A 16,166-nucleotide genomic window follows, 5' to 3' on the forward strand; every position below is an offset into this window, starting at 1 on the left:
TTGTCTTGCTCTTCTTTTTCTAGAAGCTTAGATTCATCATTAGGTTGTTGAAGGGTTTATTGATTTTATTTATTCTTTCAAAAAACCAACTCTTTGATTCAATGATTTTTTTTTAATGGTTCTCTTAGTTTCCATTGTATTGATTTATGCTCTGATCTTTATAATTTCTTCCCTTGTATTAGCTTTGGACTTGTCTTGCTCTTCTTTTTCTAGAAGCTTAGATTCATCATTAGGTTGTTTATTTGAGATTCCTCTGTTTTTCTATTTTGGGCATTCACTGCTGTAAATTTCCCTTATAGAACTGCTTTCATTATGTCCCATAAATTGCTGTATGTTGTATTGCCATTCTCATTTATTTGTGAAAACTGTCTTATTTCTTCTTTAAGTTCCTCTGTGACCCATTGGTTGTCCAGGAGAGTGTTACTCAATTTCCATGTGTTTGTGACATTCTTGTCATTTCTTTTACAGTAGATCTACATTTTATTTGCACTGTGGTCTGATAATATACATGGGATTAATTTCAACTCCTTCGTATTTACTTAAACATTCTAGGAGCTAGTATGTGATCTATTTTGGAGAATGGCCCATGTCCAGCTGAAAAGAATGTATATTCTGATTTTGTGGGGTGGAAAAATCTATAGATGTCTATTAAATACATTTGTTCAAAATCATGGATCAGTGTAGTATTTTGTTGTTGAGTTTTTGTCTAGATGATCCATTTGGGAAAGTGGGGTATTGAGTTCCCCAAATACAATTGTGTTAGTGCTTGTTTGATTTTTCATGTACCTTAATATTTTGTTTTGTATAGTTGGGTACACTAGTATTTGGTGTATATATATGTATGATTGTCATCTTTTCCTCTTGGATTGTTCCCTTTACATGGATGTAGTGATTTTCTTTGTTTCTCTTAATTAGTTTTGGTTTGAAATTTACTTCATCTACAAATAAAATAACTACCCCTGCTTTTCTCAGGATTCCTGTCACATGGACAAATGTTTTCCATCCTTTTACTGTCTATGAGTTTTTTTTGAACTAGGTGTGTTTCTTGTATAGAGCATATTGTTTGATTTTGCTTCATTATCCATTCTGCCAGTCTATTTCTTTTGATTGTTGAATTGAGGCCATTGACACTGATGATTATAACTGATATGTATTGGTTTATCATCATCATGTTATTTTCCTGCTGTTGGCTTTTTAAAATTCTTTTCCTCTTCTCCCTTTAATTTCTTGCCTTGCCTGCTGGATTTGCTCTATTGGGCCTCATGGAGTTGTGAACTTCATTTTCTTTTTCTAGGATATTACTTAGAATTTTCTGAAGTGCTGGATTGGAATACATGAAGTTTCTCAGGTGTTCTTTGTCATGGTAGTATCTTATTTCCTATCAATTTTGAAAGATAGTTTTGGAGAATGCATCACTCTAGGTTGGAGGTTGTTTTCTTTTAGGGCTTAAAATACTTCACTCTAGGCTCTCCTTGACTTGAGGGTTTGGGTTGAAAAGTTTGCTGTGATTCTGATTGGCTTTCATTTGTTTGTGATCTGTTTATTTTCTCTAATGGCTTGTAGTGTTTTGTTCTTCTTTTGGATTTCTGGGATATTGATCATTATATGTTTAGGTGTAATTTTTTATGATGCCCAGTGGTAGTCCTATGTACCTCACTTATATCACTGTATGTCAAATTATTTTTTCTCTGTTTGGGAAGTTTTCTATCATTAACTCTGTGAACAGTTTTTTTTTCTTTATATCATTAGTACTTTCTCTTGCCTTGCCATGGACTTCTATCAGTCTTATATTATTCTTTTTTGCATCGTCTAGGAGCTGTTGGATTGATTTCTCATGGCTCTTCACTATTTTAAAGAGATCTATGTCAAATTATTTTTTCTCTGTTTGGGAAGTTTTCTATCATTAACTCTGTGAACAGTTTTTTTTTTCTTTATGTCATTAGTACTTTCTCTTGCCTTGCCATGGACTTCTATCAGTCTTATATTATTCTTCTTTGCATCGTCTAGGAGCTGTTGGATTGATTTCTCATAGCCCTTCACTATTTTAAAGAGATCTCCCTTTTCATAGCCACTAGCCACCATTCTGTCTTGAGTCTATCTTAGTCTGCTATGTACACTTTCAGCAGAGTACCTATCTATATCTATCTATCTATCTATCTATCTATCTATCTATCTATCTATATCTCCTGGATATCTATTTGAATCTGTTTCATGGATTGCATTTCTTTCCTATGCTGGGAATTCATGGCTTCTATCTTGGTCCTAAACTCATGTATTTTTTTTTTTTTGTCTGTTTCTGTTCTAGAGTCCGTAATTATGTCTTTCATTCTGCTCACCATCTCTGTAGTTATCTTAGAAAATATTGTTTTGAATTTTTCTGGAGCCTGATTGATCTGTGTTTTGTTACTTCCTGTGCTATCAGTTCAGAGAGTCCAGGTGCTCCACCGTCAGATTTTTCCATCTCATTTTCCCCAGAATTTGCCTTTGCTGAACAGGGAGACTGTGTCTGTGCTTGTGCCTTGCTTGCCTGTCTTCTCATTTGTATTTTTACTGTTGGTACTGTCCTTGGTTTAATTCCTGGGTTAATACTGTGATCTTCCTATTATAGTTTGTCTTTAGGTATTGAGTTTCTAATGACTCTGAGGCAATCTCTTTTTCATTATAACAGGAAGGACAACTGATTAAATCAATCACAACACCTTAGTCCAAGTAATAAAATTAGCAACACAATAGCATCAAGCACAGTTAGGAAAACAACAGTCTGTGGTAGTTATTAATCTCTTTCCTTTTACCTTGTGAATTAAATCAGAATCAAGGCTGGTGCTCAAAACAATGACCTTCATGACCCCCTGTGCCTCTGTGGAGTAAATCAAAGTACAGGCTATCCAGGAGGCTGGAGGCACATGGGGGAGGGGGAAGAGGGGCCTGCAGGTTCCCACACAGCTGTGCCTCTCACCGTTCCTCTGCCAAGGCCCAGGGGTGGCGTGTAGCTGTGATCCTAGGTAAGATCCACGTGGCTGCACCATGCACTGTTCCTCTCTCTGTATTTTGAAGATGTATTATTTGGTATATAAGCATTTAACATTAATACATTTTCCTAATAAATTTTTTTCTTTATCAGTATTTATCCTCCTTCTTTATTCCTAGAGATACAGTTTTCTTCTAATTAATGTTACTATGGGATACCTTTTCTGTAGTTTTTAACTTCTGTAGACTTTTTTAAAGGACGTGTCCTGTATAAGGTAACTTTTTCTTATTGTAATATATTCGACATATTCAAGGTGACCCAACCATTACATTAGTCAGACATTTTATACATTTAAAATTACAATGAGTGATCAAAAATCATGATGATTTTAATTTTTAAAGTCTACATTAATATAGAAATAGTTACTGCCAAGATCATAAGTGTGTTAGAATTGGTGGAGAGTGTTCGGGTGTCTTTTACTGTAATAAATTTCTTTATTTAAAAGTTCACTGTTTATTTTAATCCTACAGTACTGGCCAAACATTTATAGCAATTTCTGTGAAATAAAACTATTAAGATGTGTTCTTATTCACCTTATTCACCAGATCTTCCATGGTGCCTGTTCTTCCTGTTCCCCAAAGTCAAAATGTCTATGCAGTATGTAGTGGATTTAGGATGTGGAGCTGGCAGCCACAGCAGTACAACTACAGACAATGAAAGGAAACTTTTACAACAGCTTCAGGAAATGGAAATACTGTAGGGTGCATCTGTTCAAAGAGAGGGGAGATTTTTTTTTTTTACTGGGGATTGAACTCGGAGCCTTGTGCTTGCAAAGCAGGCACTGAACCACTGAACTAAATCCCCAGCCTGAGGGGAGATGTTTTAAGAGTGGCTAATAATGAAATATTTAGCATATTAAATTTTTCATAATCTTTCACTGTATTTTTATTATAACTCACAAATATGCCACTTGTTACTTAATTATTTTAGCTGTTTATCTTCAAATGTTTCTCTTGCTTTATTTTTTCTATATTTTCCTTCCAGGAGTCTACTTACACATATCTTAAATTATTTCACATAGAACCAAACTTCATTCTGTCTTTTTTGCTACTGTTTCTCACTTCTTTACTTTTGGTGTTTCAGTATGGATAATTTGTATCAATATATATTTAGGAGGAATGAAACTCAGGTGAATATTCAGATGTCCATTCTAATAGTTATTTCACTGTTGAAACTCTCATCTCTTAGAGAATGTTTATGTGTACTTCTAGAATTTTAATGTTACAATTTTGTATCATTTATATCTGCTGAATTTTCCTATCTATTCATGCATGTTGTAACATTTTCCTTTATAAACTTTATGATATTGACCATTGCTTTTGGGACATCTATCTATATTATAATCAATTTTTAACATCTTTCGCTCTCTTTTTTCCCTTTTTTTATCTGGCAGAACTATGGAATTTCATCTCACTTTTCATGGGTTTTATATATTTATAAATTAAATATTCAAAATCTTTTATAGAATACCAACATTAGTTAATATTACTTAAGCCTGAAAAGTAGAATAAATCCTCTTCTACCCATCTATTAGGGGTAAAGTTAAGTTGTATAGCTAGAATATGAAATGGGTTTGGGCATTGCTGTTATCAATATCTTTAGAAATGGATTGCTATTTCTCATGCTCATACGGGGCCTGATCCATTGAAAATTTTTTTCTTAGTATTTCTGAATTAGTCATCTTTTTTGATGCTAGGATACTATAGACAACATCCACAACTTAAAATACTAGAAGTTTAATTAGCATAGGCCTTCAGGGAATTGAGAACATGGCCATCAGAGCAAATGGCAGGACATTATGGTCAAAGGACATGGAAGAAAAAAGCCATTTAGTTCATGGTTGTCAGGAAGCAGAACAAGGAAGTAGTACCCCAGTGGCTAGTCATGAGATGTAGATCTCATATCATGTTTTCATGACCCTACCAGACCAATTAAGAAATGTGTTCTACTGATTCTCAGAAAAAATCTGACTAAAAGTAGCCAACAGTACTCATGTCACACCCTGAATGTTTGGCTGCTTTGTTACATCATAGGATGCATCACAGCCATTAATTTTGATGTCTTGCAAAGTCTCAGGACATGGACAAAATGTAGACCTTTTTTTTAAAGAGAGTGTAATACACAGGGCTTCTTATCCAATGGCTGATGGTTTTTTTACTAAATGAAGCCTCCTGATCTTAGTTTTTCAGTCTATATTCTTAATTAGCATCCTGGTCTTGTAAGCTATGACCATAATCACCCATCAGGTTCTGCTTGCAACATTCTGAGGCTTTTTTTTTCTTTTTATTGAGTTTATTGGTACAATCTAGGTATACAGTACAGTTACATTTGTTACTGGGATCCCGTATCTTCACATGACAGGTCTTGGTTCTCATTTTTTCCCCTTGTCCCTGCCCTCCCTTCACCCCCTCTTCCTCTCCCCATTTAAACACTTTATTTCCATTTTTTTCATTTTCTCATTTTTTTCTTTTCCCTTGCTCCCTTTGCCCTACCTTTCCCTCTTTCCATACTCCATTAGCCCTTTTCTTTCTATTTCACATTATTGATTATCCCATTATGATCTTATGTACTGTTATAGTTTTTCACACCAGAGAGACTATTTTGTATTTACACATGTATGACTTATTTATTTCATTTAAGAGTATATCCTCAATATGTATCCATTTTCCTATGAATGACTCTAATTTCTCATTCTTTATGGCTGAGTAGTATTCCATTTTATAGAAAAACCACATCTTCTTTATCCATTTTCCAACAGATGGGCAAATGGGCTGTTTCCAAGTTTTAGCTATTACAAACTGTGCTGCTATAAACATTGGTGCACATATATCACTGTGGTATGTTTCTTTTAATTCTTTTGGAAAGATAGCGAGCAAAGGGACAGCTGGGTCAAATGGAACTTCTAATCCTAGTTCTCTGAGGTGTCTCTATATTGATTTCCACAGTGGTTTCACCAGTCTTCACTCCCACCAACAATGGAGAAGGGTTTCTTTCTCCCCACAACCCTGCCAACATTTGTTATTGGTTGATTTCTTGATAGCAGCCTTTCTTTGTGGGATGATGTGGAATCTCAGTGTTGTTTTCTTCTGCATCTCTCGAATGACCAGTGATGTGGAACATTTTTTCATATATTTACTTGCTGCTTTTACTTCTTTGTCTGAGAAAGTTTCAGGAAAGTGGCTCGCTTGGACTTGAGATCCCTCTCTGCTAGCCGGGCTGATCTATGGGTCTGGAAAGCTGTGACTTTTTCTGAGCCTTCTTTAACCAGCATCTCAAAGAATGTTTTCAAATTACTCACACATATCAGTTCCAAAAGCTTCAGAATCACTTGGTCAGGTATAGTCACAGTAATGCTCCCACTTCTCTGGTACCAATTTTCTGTATTACTCAGGTTTTTGATCAAATTGAAACACAATACCTGAAACCCACAATTTAAAGGCAGTGAGGTTTAATTTAGTTCCCTGTCCAGAAGCTTCTCTCCAGGGCTTCTGTCCAAAGCAGGAATGTCACAGTGGAAGGACATAGTAGAGTAAAGATGATGATGATATGTTGACTATATGAATCATCTTTACTCCAAAGCAAATCAAACTGATACTTTACCTTAACCACAACATTTTCAGACTTTATTTTGTGGAAGTCTTCATATGCTTTATGCAATGAAGCTGTTCTCTGCTAATGTTCTTGCTCCTTTCCCAGAAGGGTGTTGCTGCTGCTATGTTACAATACATGTTTTATGGTGAATGCAGAGGATGGCCTATTCTCCTAATTCAGCCAAGTTTTAAGTATTCAATATGTGAAATTTCATAAATTTATTCTTTACCCTCCTTAGAGTAGAAATTCTCTCTTGTATATGTGGAACACCTTGTCTTACACTTGCCTTAGTGGTAGCAGAAATCTTTAAATTCATGCAAAATTTGAAATTCTCTCTTGTATATGTGGAACACCTTGTCTTACACTTGCCTTAGTGGTAGCAGAAATCTCCTTTAAATTCATGCAAAATCTTAAACCCACAAGGTTTGGTTGATCCTTCCTCAGGGATTAAAGGGCTTTTTCTTATTCTTTTCCTATGGAGAAACAAGGGATCGTTCTCTGAGTTCTTTGAGTGATTAAATTCCATACCTAATCTTTCAGAAGCAGATGGGTCTTTACCCTGGGATGTGAGATGAGAATTGCTGGTACTATTTCAGTATTTTAATCCTTTGTTCATATGAGAGGAAAATTCAGGAAAATGAATTTTGTTTATTGTCTGTACTTTAGCAAAGCTGGTCACTTCTTATATACTTTAAGCACCAAAAGGGAGTTATTTCTGTTTTGCATTTGTGTCCCATTATTCTTTGTGCGTATAACTTGGAACCTCATTAAAAAAAAACTTGCAAATAGTTATAAATTTCCTTCATAGCTGGAGTGCACAGATATTCCTTAATAACATGATGACTAGTGATTTATAAAAATCATTTTAAAGTTAGTGTAAAAAACATTAGTCTATGTGTTCTCATCTTTCTTTTTCTCTTTTTAGATATTCAACTTGATTTTTTTCACCAGTTTTGGAAAACTTTCAGCCACTATCCCTTCAAATGTGTATTATTTTCCTTCTAAAACTTTAAATATTTGATATTATCTTTCAGTATCCTTATATACTCAGAATATTTGAACAATCTTTAATTATATGTTTAATCCTGTATTCACTAAATTCAATTTGAATTATTTCTACAGACCTTAAATTTCACAGATCTCTCCTCTGTTTTTCTAGTTTGTGACAAGTAAATCAAATAAACTCATTTCTTTTTTTTAAACTAATCACTGTTACTTTTATTTATTTTTCCCCATTAAGTTTATTGGTACATTTAAAGCAAACAATACAGTTACATTTATCATTGGGGATCTTGTACCTTTACATGATATGTCTTAGTTCTTTTTGTCCCCATACGCCTGACCTTCGTTCACCCTCTTCACTATTTACAGAGACTTTGTTTCTATTTATTCATTTTTTACATTTTTTTTCTTTCCCCTTATTTCCTTTCCCCTCCCCTTCTCACTCAATTCTCAGTTTGCAAAAGAAGAAGAAGAAAGAGAAGGAGGAAATAAGGAAGAACAGAAAAGAAGGAGGAAGCAAGAAAGAAAAGAAGGAAGGAAGGAAGGAAGGAAGGAGGAAATAAATCCTCCAGGTGCTATGGCACATGCCTGTTATTCCGGATCCTCAGAATCTTGGAAGAATAAGACAGACTATTCACAAGTTTGAGGAATTGTCTCAAAATTTAAAAAGAAGGTGGGGTAGGCATTGTGGTCGTAGCTCATTGGTAGATATTTACCTAGCATTTATGGGGCCCTAGGAGGAATCTTCTGTAACACCAAAAAATTTTTAAAAGTACATACTGGGTCTGTTTTTTGTTGTAACTTTTGTTATATTCCGTTTCTAACTGGCTTCAAATAATCTGAGTGTGAGATTAGGAGCTTTCCCTCATAAAAGCTCAGGATTGATCACAGCAAGATCAAAGAAGTTTTTGCTTTATAACCTAATTATGGATATTTTTAAAAAAATTATAGCCCCTCTGCCCACCTTTCCTGCCTATCAGACATTTGGGTCACTCTCAAGTTATTTGCTTGCTTGTCCCTCCAAAGGCATTCTGCATGTCAGAATAGCTTTTTTCATTTTATCATTTTATTTTTCTTGCTGCCTACTATGAGAGGGCTGCCAGAGTGCACTCAGTGGCTGCCTCAGAGCCTTAGAGTAATTTCTTACATTTCTGTTATCCAACCATACTCCTTCACAGCCTCTGTGCTATTTTTGACCAAAATCTTATGGGTTTCAGACTGTCCTGGCTTGCTTCCAGTCTTCATCAGACTCTCACTGATCGCTGTTGATCCAATCTTGGTATATTGATCTACTCCTTGAAGAAAAAAAAATCATTAGCTTGATAGGACAATTGAACCAACCTACAAAAATTTATCAAAAGTTTGGTAAAAACTATATTTTCTGACCTCATCTATGAGATACACGTCTCTCAACCCTATCAGTCTGTATTCTAATTTCATTTTGGAAATGGTCATTGCTCTGTATTTTCAAATTTCAATTTCTTTTTCCATTGGATAGGGAAAAGTCATACAACTATTTAACAACAACCAAGCAGAACACTGATTTTAAATGGATATCTCATCTCTCTATTAGGATGAAAAAAAATAGTGCCATAGGAATTGCCATGTTCTAATCCCCAAACAGTGTACTTTTCACTTGATAAATTATTTCATTGAAAATGGATCATTTTGTAAACAGTATTAGTTGGGTTTATATATGCAAAATGTGATAATTTAGTTCATGACATTAATGTAATGGTTGAGTATTTATTGATTTATTTTTACATTAGTATTGTATTTCTGTTGTTATTATGAGTTTAAATCAAATTTATTTCCTTCTGAGTTCTCTGTTTCTTCTCAGTAAAATTGCATTTCACACAAATTTTGGTCATATAAATTAGTTTCTGTTTACAATGGTTATTTTCCAACCCATATCTGTTTCCTCTCAAAGACTTCTGGAATATGTTTTAACTGTTTAACCTAATATTTTAAGTTGATTAAATTAGCGCATTACTGTACTGCTATGTTTTTCTGTCAAATTGTTTCAGATTCTAATGAAAAAAATTTGTGACTAAAATATATCCTTCCAGAAAATATTACGAAGCATATTCCAAAGACTTTAAATGTTTGTTTTAGTATTACATAATGTATTATATATATGACATGTATAAGTGTGTATATTTATATATATGCACAATTTTACACATATATTATCTATATCTGGATAATTTAAAATTCTTAAAGTATGTTATAAGTAATATGGTCACATTAGTTATTTCTGGATGTGGTATAAAAAGTATATGATATTTATATCATGTTGTATTAAATTAAATATTTTATGTAAAAATTCCATGAATAATGTAAATTTATGAAAGTTGCATTCATTAATTACTTATACATGTATTTTAGTTGTTAATTGATCTCTATTGAGATATTGAAAATGAACATTTATAATTGTAATGTGCTCCCTTCAGCACTGAACATGTTAGTTGATTTTTAGAATCAATTTTTAGTACTAATAGCTTAGATGTGGACTAATTAAATTGGATTAATATAGGATGAAGTATCTTTTCTTCCTGGAGGTTGTGTTTTAGGAACAAATTATTTAACTTCTAAATTGATTAGTAAAAATAAACATTAAAAACCACTTATTAAGCAAATGGAGAATATGGACACAATAGTTTTCTAATGGGTTTTCATAATGCATTAGTGTAGTGCTTTTTCAAAATATTTTGATGTATTTCCAAAAAAAATATTTTCTTTTGAACTAATACAAAAATAAAATAAGTACTGCAGTCCATGTCTTAATGTTATAGGGTCTTAACAAATTGATTTCACAATTAAATGAAGAATGACATAGTATTTAAAAATATTGCTTATGCAAAACTAATACAATAGAGTGGTATTTTGTAGGATAAAATGATTTGAAAGGAAAAATCAGGGCTGGAAAGACAAGAAATATAGATTGTATTGTTGATCAAAAGTAATGTTTCTTTGTGATGTTTAGTTATATGTATTTGTGTGTTGAGGTGCGTGTGCATGTGTTGCATTGCTGTGTAGTTAAAATTATGAAACTCTGAGTAGATTGCAAAAGGAATCAGACAATGGTGCAAATAATGAATATTGATCTAAGATCAATAAAAAATAAACATGGAGAAAGAAATTTCAAAGAATTTTAAAAAATAATGGCTGTGCTGAGACATTGTGCAAATCATTATAATTTTCTGTTTCTCAATACACAAAATTATAAAATGCGGTAGTTGGATGAATAAGTCATATTTCCTTCACTGGAACAAAATGCTTGACACAGTGTAAGGAAGTTTATTTGGCTTACAGTTTCCAGTGGATTCAGTTCGTAGTTGACTGAGGGAGGGAGAGAGGAAGGGAGGGAAGGGTGGGGAAGAGAGAGGGAGAGGAGACAAGAATATACCCTTCCAAATCATACCACTAGTGATCCAACTCCTTTGACGGCATATATTCCACATTACTTGTATCTCCAATACCCTGGGTTCTCCATTGTACCTTCAATTTCTCTCTCACAACTTCAGGCATCACTGGGGATTGGCAGGGACTATGACTTTGTCTTACGTTTTTTCCTGTTTTCTCAGGCTCTCTGAAATCTGTGTGCAATCACCCATGATACCATAACTCTTGCGTTTAGCAAATCTGAAAAACCAACATCACTTGAGGGTCCTGTTCTGCGACTAGCACAAGCAGTAACCAGGCCACTTGGTCCTGGCTGACATGATTCTGAGTACCTAGTACCTAAACTTGGAGAAGTCCCGAACTTAGAGAAATGCTTCTCTAAACAGTCTCAAAGGAACAGGGTGTCTTGACGTTCTCGTCTCACAGTAGTCATTCAAAGGAGTTCACTTTTTAAACCTTTGAGATAACAATTGGTAGAGCCTGGTCATTTCCTGAGATGTTCAAAGTGAGTGTGTGACTTTTCAGTGACACTTTAGGTCTTCATGACAATAGTGGGTAATGTAGATGGTGAGAATCTTTTCTCTCAAATATCTGATTAGTGGTCGAACAATTCCCTCCCAGTATAAAGATATTTTACCTCCCTGTAGGTGTGTGTGAATGTGCATTTGTACACCCTCAAATACACACACACACACACACACAAAACAACTACTTACAAACCAGTTCTTGTGAAATTTAGCCATGTACAGAGAAGACTGAAACACTTATTAACATTACTTAACTTTAAAAATCACATATTTCATATTTGCCCCTTGAATTTTGAAAAGTGAATTGTTGTGTATTATTAAAAATAGACAATTCAAAAATTAAACCTGAATTCTGTCAAAATATAAAAGAATCCTGGAATTTAGGAATGACTGGCTTAATATTTTTGACAGTCCATCGTGCTTATTTCATTGTGAAGTAGGTGGTATGATGAAAAAAGGAACATAGAAAGAATTATACTGAATTGTAATATGTATTTGTGCTCATTATGAACAATCCTATTTTTATGGAAGTGTTTTTATGGTGGATAGAATAAGACAGTTAAAAAAAGAAAGTTTAATGTTCCAAATAAGTTGGAGAAAATACAAATAAATGAAAATATTTTCCTTGTGAGTTAGAAAAAATAAATATTGCTAGTATCTATTCTATACAAAGTAACCTACACAGTCAATGCTGTACTCACTAAAATTCTGAATTCCATTTTTCCCAGAATGTTTCACAAATCTTAAAATTCATAGGGAAACAAAAATGTCTAAAATAATCAAAGTAATCCCGAACAATAAATAACAAAACTGGACACTACAACACTTGCTTTACATTTATATTACATACTTATAATAATAAAGATGGCACAGTCCTGATGTTAAAACACAAATAGTGTAGAATAGGTCCATATAGTGAGACCCCCAAACTTTGCAGTGTACCTTTCTAAATCACCTACAAGTTGTGAAAAACAGCGAATTTCAGATATGGTCAGAAAAATGCCTGTTTATTTTATAGTTTAAACCCTAAATATGTTACGTCTCCCATACATATGCAATTGAATTTAATAAAATACTGTATTAGTAAAGCCTTAGAAATTGCATGGCATTTTGGCGGCATCTTAGGGATTTTAGGCTTTAAAAAGAACAAAAGATAGAACACTGGAGATAGCCACAGGAGGTACAGCAACCTGTTATGTGCTGGAATACTGCCACAACTGCCAGAGATGGGTTACAGGGCAGAGCCAATCAGCAGCAAGGAGAACTGTGCAGTGCTCTAGGATTGGCCACTTGCAAACCTCCTGCCAAAAAACAGTTTTGGAGATTGTTTGTGATTTCCACAAATTTACAGGGGTTCCCGTGAACAATTATTAGTTAGATTCTAAGGAAAAATAGCCAAACAACTGAGGCTGTGAACTCTGAACCGTGACTTCACGGAGATATAGTGTAAATTCGTAGTTAATTGACGTGCATCAAAGGCTTCAAGAACACATATGGTGAAAGAACATCTCTTCGATAAGAGTATTAGGAAAATTAAATATTCACATGTAGAAGAATGGAATTGGACCTTTATTTTAAACTATATCCAAAAGTCAACTCGATATCTAGTAAAGATGTAAACGCAAATCCTGAACTAGCAAAAGCATTCCCAGGAAAAATAGAAAGAAAACTTCTTGATATTTGCCTAAAGCACAGATAACATAAAGAAAAAGAGACCAACAGATTCCATCAAGCTAAAAGGTTTTGAACAGCAAAAGAAGCAGTTAAAGTGCAAAGATAACATGGATAATGGGATGAAGTACTTCCAATTCATACATTTGATAAGAAATTCATATCCAAAATGTGTAGCAATCCCATCAACTCAATAACAAGAAAAAAAATGACTCAATTTTAAAATAGACAAAGGGCTAATAGACAATCCTTTGAAGAAGACAAATGACCAGCAGACTGTTGATCATGATATATAAACTTGACCCGATTGAGAAATGCCTAGCATATTAGTAAAGTGCACTTCTCCATGTGTCCGTGTATGATGAGCATTCAGGAAAACGAAAGAGGAGAGGACCTGCCCTGACTGTGGACGACACCCTCAGTGGGCTTGTGGCTCAGGTGGAATGAACAAGAAAGTAGGCAGAAGTATGGTGCATTTTGAATGCCCCATTTTTCTTGAGCAGTTGTGCTTTTGGTTGCCATTATTGATGGTTGTCAGAGTCCAGTGATTCTTCAGCCTCCTAAGGCAGACACATAAGAGTGACTCACCATGTAAATTCCAGGTCTTCAGTCTTGAACTGAGCTGCACCTTTGGTTCCTCTTGTTTCATGACTTGCAGCTTCTTGCACTGATCAGCTATTGTATCCTCTGGCTCTCCAGTGCACAGATGAACACCATAGACTCCTCGGCCTCTGATCCTGTAAGCCTATTTAATAAATTATATTATGATAATATACATTTGTATCTATATTAGAATATACATCACATATTAGATATATTAGAATTATATACAGCATACATATCTCCAGAGCAAGTTAGCCAATACATATTTTGGTACTAGGAGTGTTCTAAAGAAACATAATTATAAGGATAATTTTTTCTCATCAGTTTCTTGAAGTTGGCTTTCCAATGAGACTTGAAGTATAATAGCTTCTCCTAATAATGCAGAGAGCAGTGATATACCATGGTTTAAACTATTTAATGAAAGACGCAAGATAGATTCATTTGACATCTCTTATCTACTCATTGTGAGGTGCTAGAAATTTAGTAACTATAAAATAATCTTTGCACATTTTTGGAAGTTAAAGAATTATGATGATATTTGCTGTTAGTATCTCTGGACAAATTAATAAAGAAAACTACTGAGCTCAAGGATTCCATTTCCCACTTCCAGATATGCACAGAGAAACTAAAATCTTCTAAGTGTGCTCTGAAAAAGAATCTTCGCTCCTGTAGTTGCAAGATTGCGGTTGTTAAGAACCAGGTATAATCCCTCAAGACTGTAGTTGAATTACAGCGTGAGTTTAAATCTCAGCCTCAAAGGGTATCTGCAGTTAAAGTGGGAGCACTAATCAGGAAAAGAATGCACTCCAGTGGTTTGGAATAGCGGTGTTTGAGAGAAACTGAAGAGGCTGGGAAGCCTGGATTCCTAAGTTCTGATGAGAAGATTTTGTCAGAGGGAGAGATTTCCCTGCCGTCAGTGGCAGAGCCATCCTTCCTCCATCCCCTGTGGTGTTGGCTTCTCTTTCTATGTCTGAGAAATCTAATTCTCTATTCTCTATGTAAACAGTAATGGCTGACATTCCCTGATGTGGCTACCAAGCAAGATAATGTTGATGCGCCTGAGCACCCATGCTCAGCACCCACTTTTACCTTTAGGCCTAAAATCACGCTCATTTCTCAGCATCATTTAGGTATAATATTTTTCAGGACTGGGGCAAAATGTTCCAGAAAATGATTTATACTCTTAATCAGCATCTAATATATGGCACACTTTCTTCCAATGCCAGGGTTCATAAGTCCAGGAAGGAATAAGGGTGTGGAAATGGGAATAGTACCACTCACAATTACTCCTAGAGACTACTAGCCAAAGTTTTGCTTCCTGTATCCTCTAACCTTATGCTTCCTTGGTCTATAAGTCTTAGTTCCAAAGGAGAGAAGGCTTATACTAGGAGGCACAACAATGACTCTATTGAACATAAAGGTAAGACTTCTCCCTCACCTTTTTTGGATTCCTTTGTCTCTGAGCCAATAATCCGAAAAAGGAGATGTGGTGTTGATGGGAGTTATTGATCTAGGCTACTCCACAATAGAGTTAAGGAAGAATATATTTGGAGTGTGGGAGATCCCTTAGGGCACCTCCTAATATTACTATAACTTACCGATTTTTAAGGTAAATGGGGAATGAAAACAACCCAATAAAGGCAGGATGACAAAAGCTGAAGGTTGGATCACACTGTTAGGTAAAGAACTAAGACCTTTTGCCAAAGATCTATCTTCCTATTTCTTGTTATCTGTCTTTTATCTTACTCTTCATTTATACTGTATTTTTGGTTTTTAAAATAAAAGAAACCATGCAATATTTAAGCTTGTGTGTATAGTTTATTTCACTTACAATAATGGTCTCAAGGCACATATGCCTACTACCAGTGAGGGACGTTATCATTATGTACTGCAAACATATATCAACAAAAATGAAAATTATATTAAAAAGATGTAAATAAATCCAAAAGAGAAAAAAAAGAAGCAAGACCTGCTGAGTTTCTTGCTAAACATCAAGGGAAGAACAGAATAAGTAGTAGAAAGTAGTTTAAATATCAGCTATGACTGCATAACAGGTATAGAAAAAGAGTGTAATTGTCATGAGTATTTCTTTTCTATTTTGTTAATATGCTTATGGTTATATTAAGTGCTTGTTTTCTTTCTTTGTAATATAATGTTAACTGATATCATATCAGTACACAACTAATGTTAAATATACATTATAATATTTAAGTTATGGAATGAATTTAGAAGAGTAAGCGTTAACCAAAGAAAAATGTGGCCCATGGACCAGGGATTTAGTTCAGTGTCATTGTGCCTGCCTAGAAAGCACAAGGTACTGAGTTCAATTCCCAGTAAGG

Source organism: Fukomys damarensis, unplaced genomic scaffold (assembly GCF_012274545.1).
Source record: "Fukomys damarensis isolate Sample0158 unplaced genomic scaffold, DMR_v1.0_HiC HiC_scaffold_20, whole genome shotgun sequence".
NCBI lineage: Eukaryota > Metazoa > Chordata > Mammalia > Rodentia > Bathyergidae > Fukomys > Fukomys damarensis.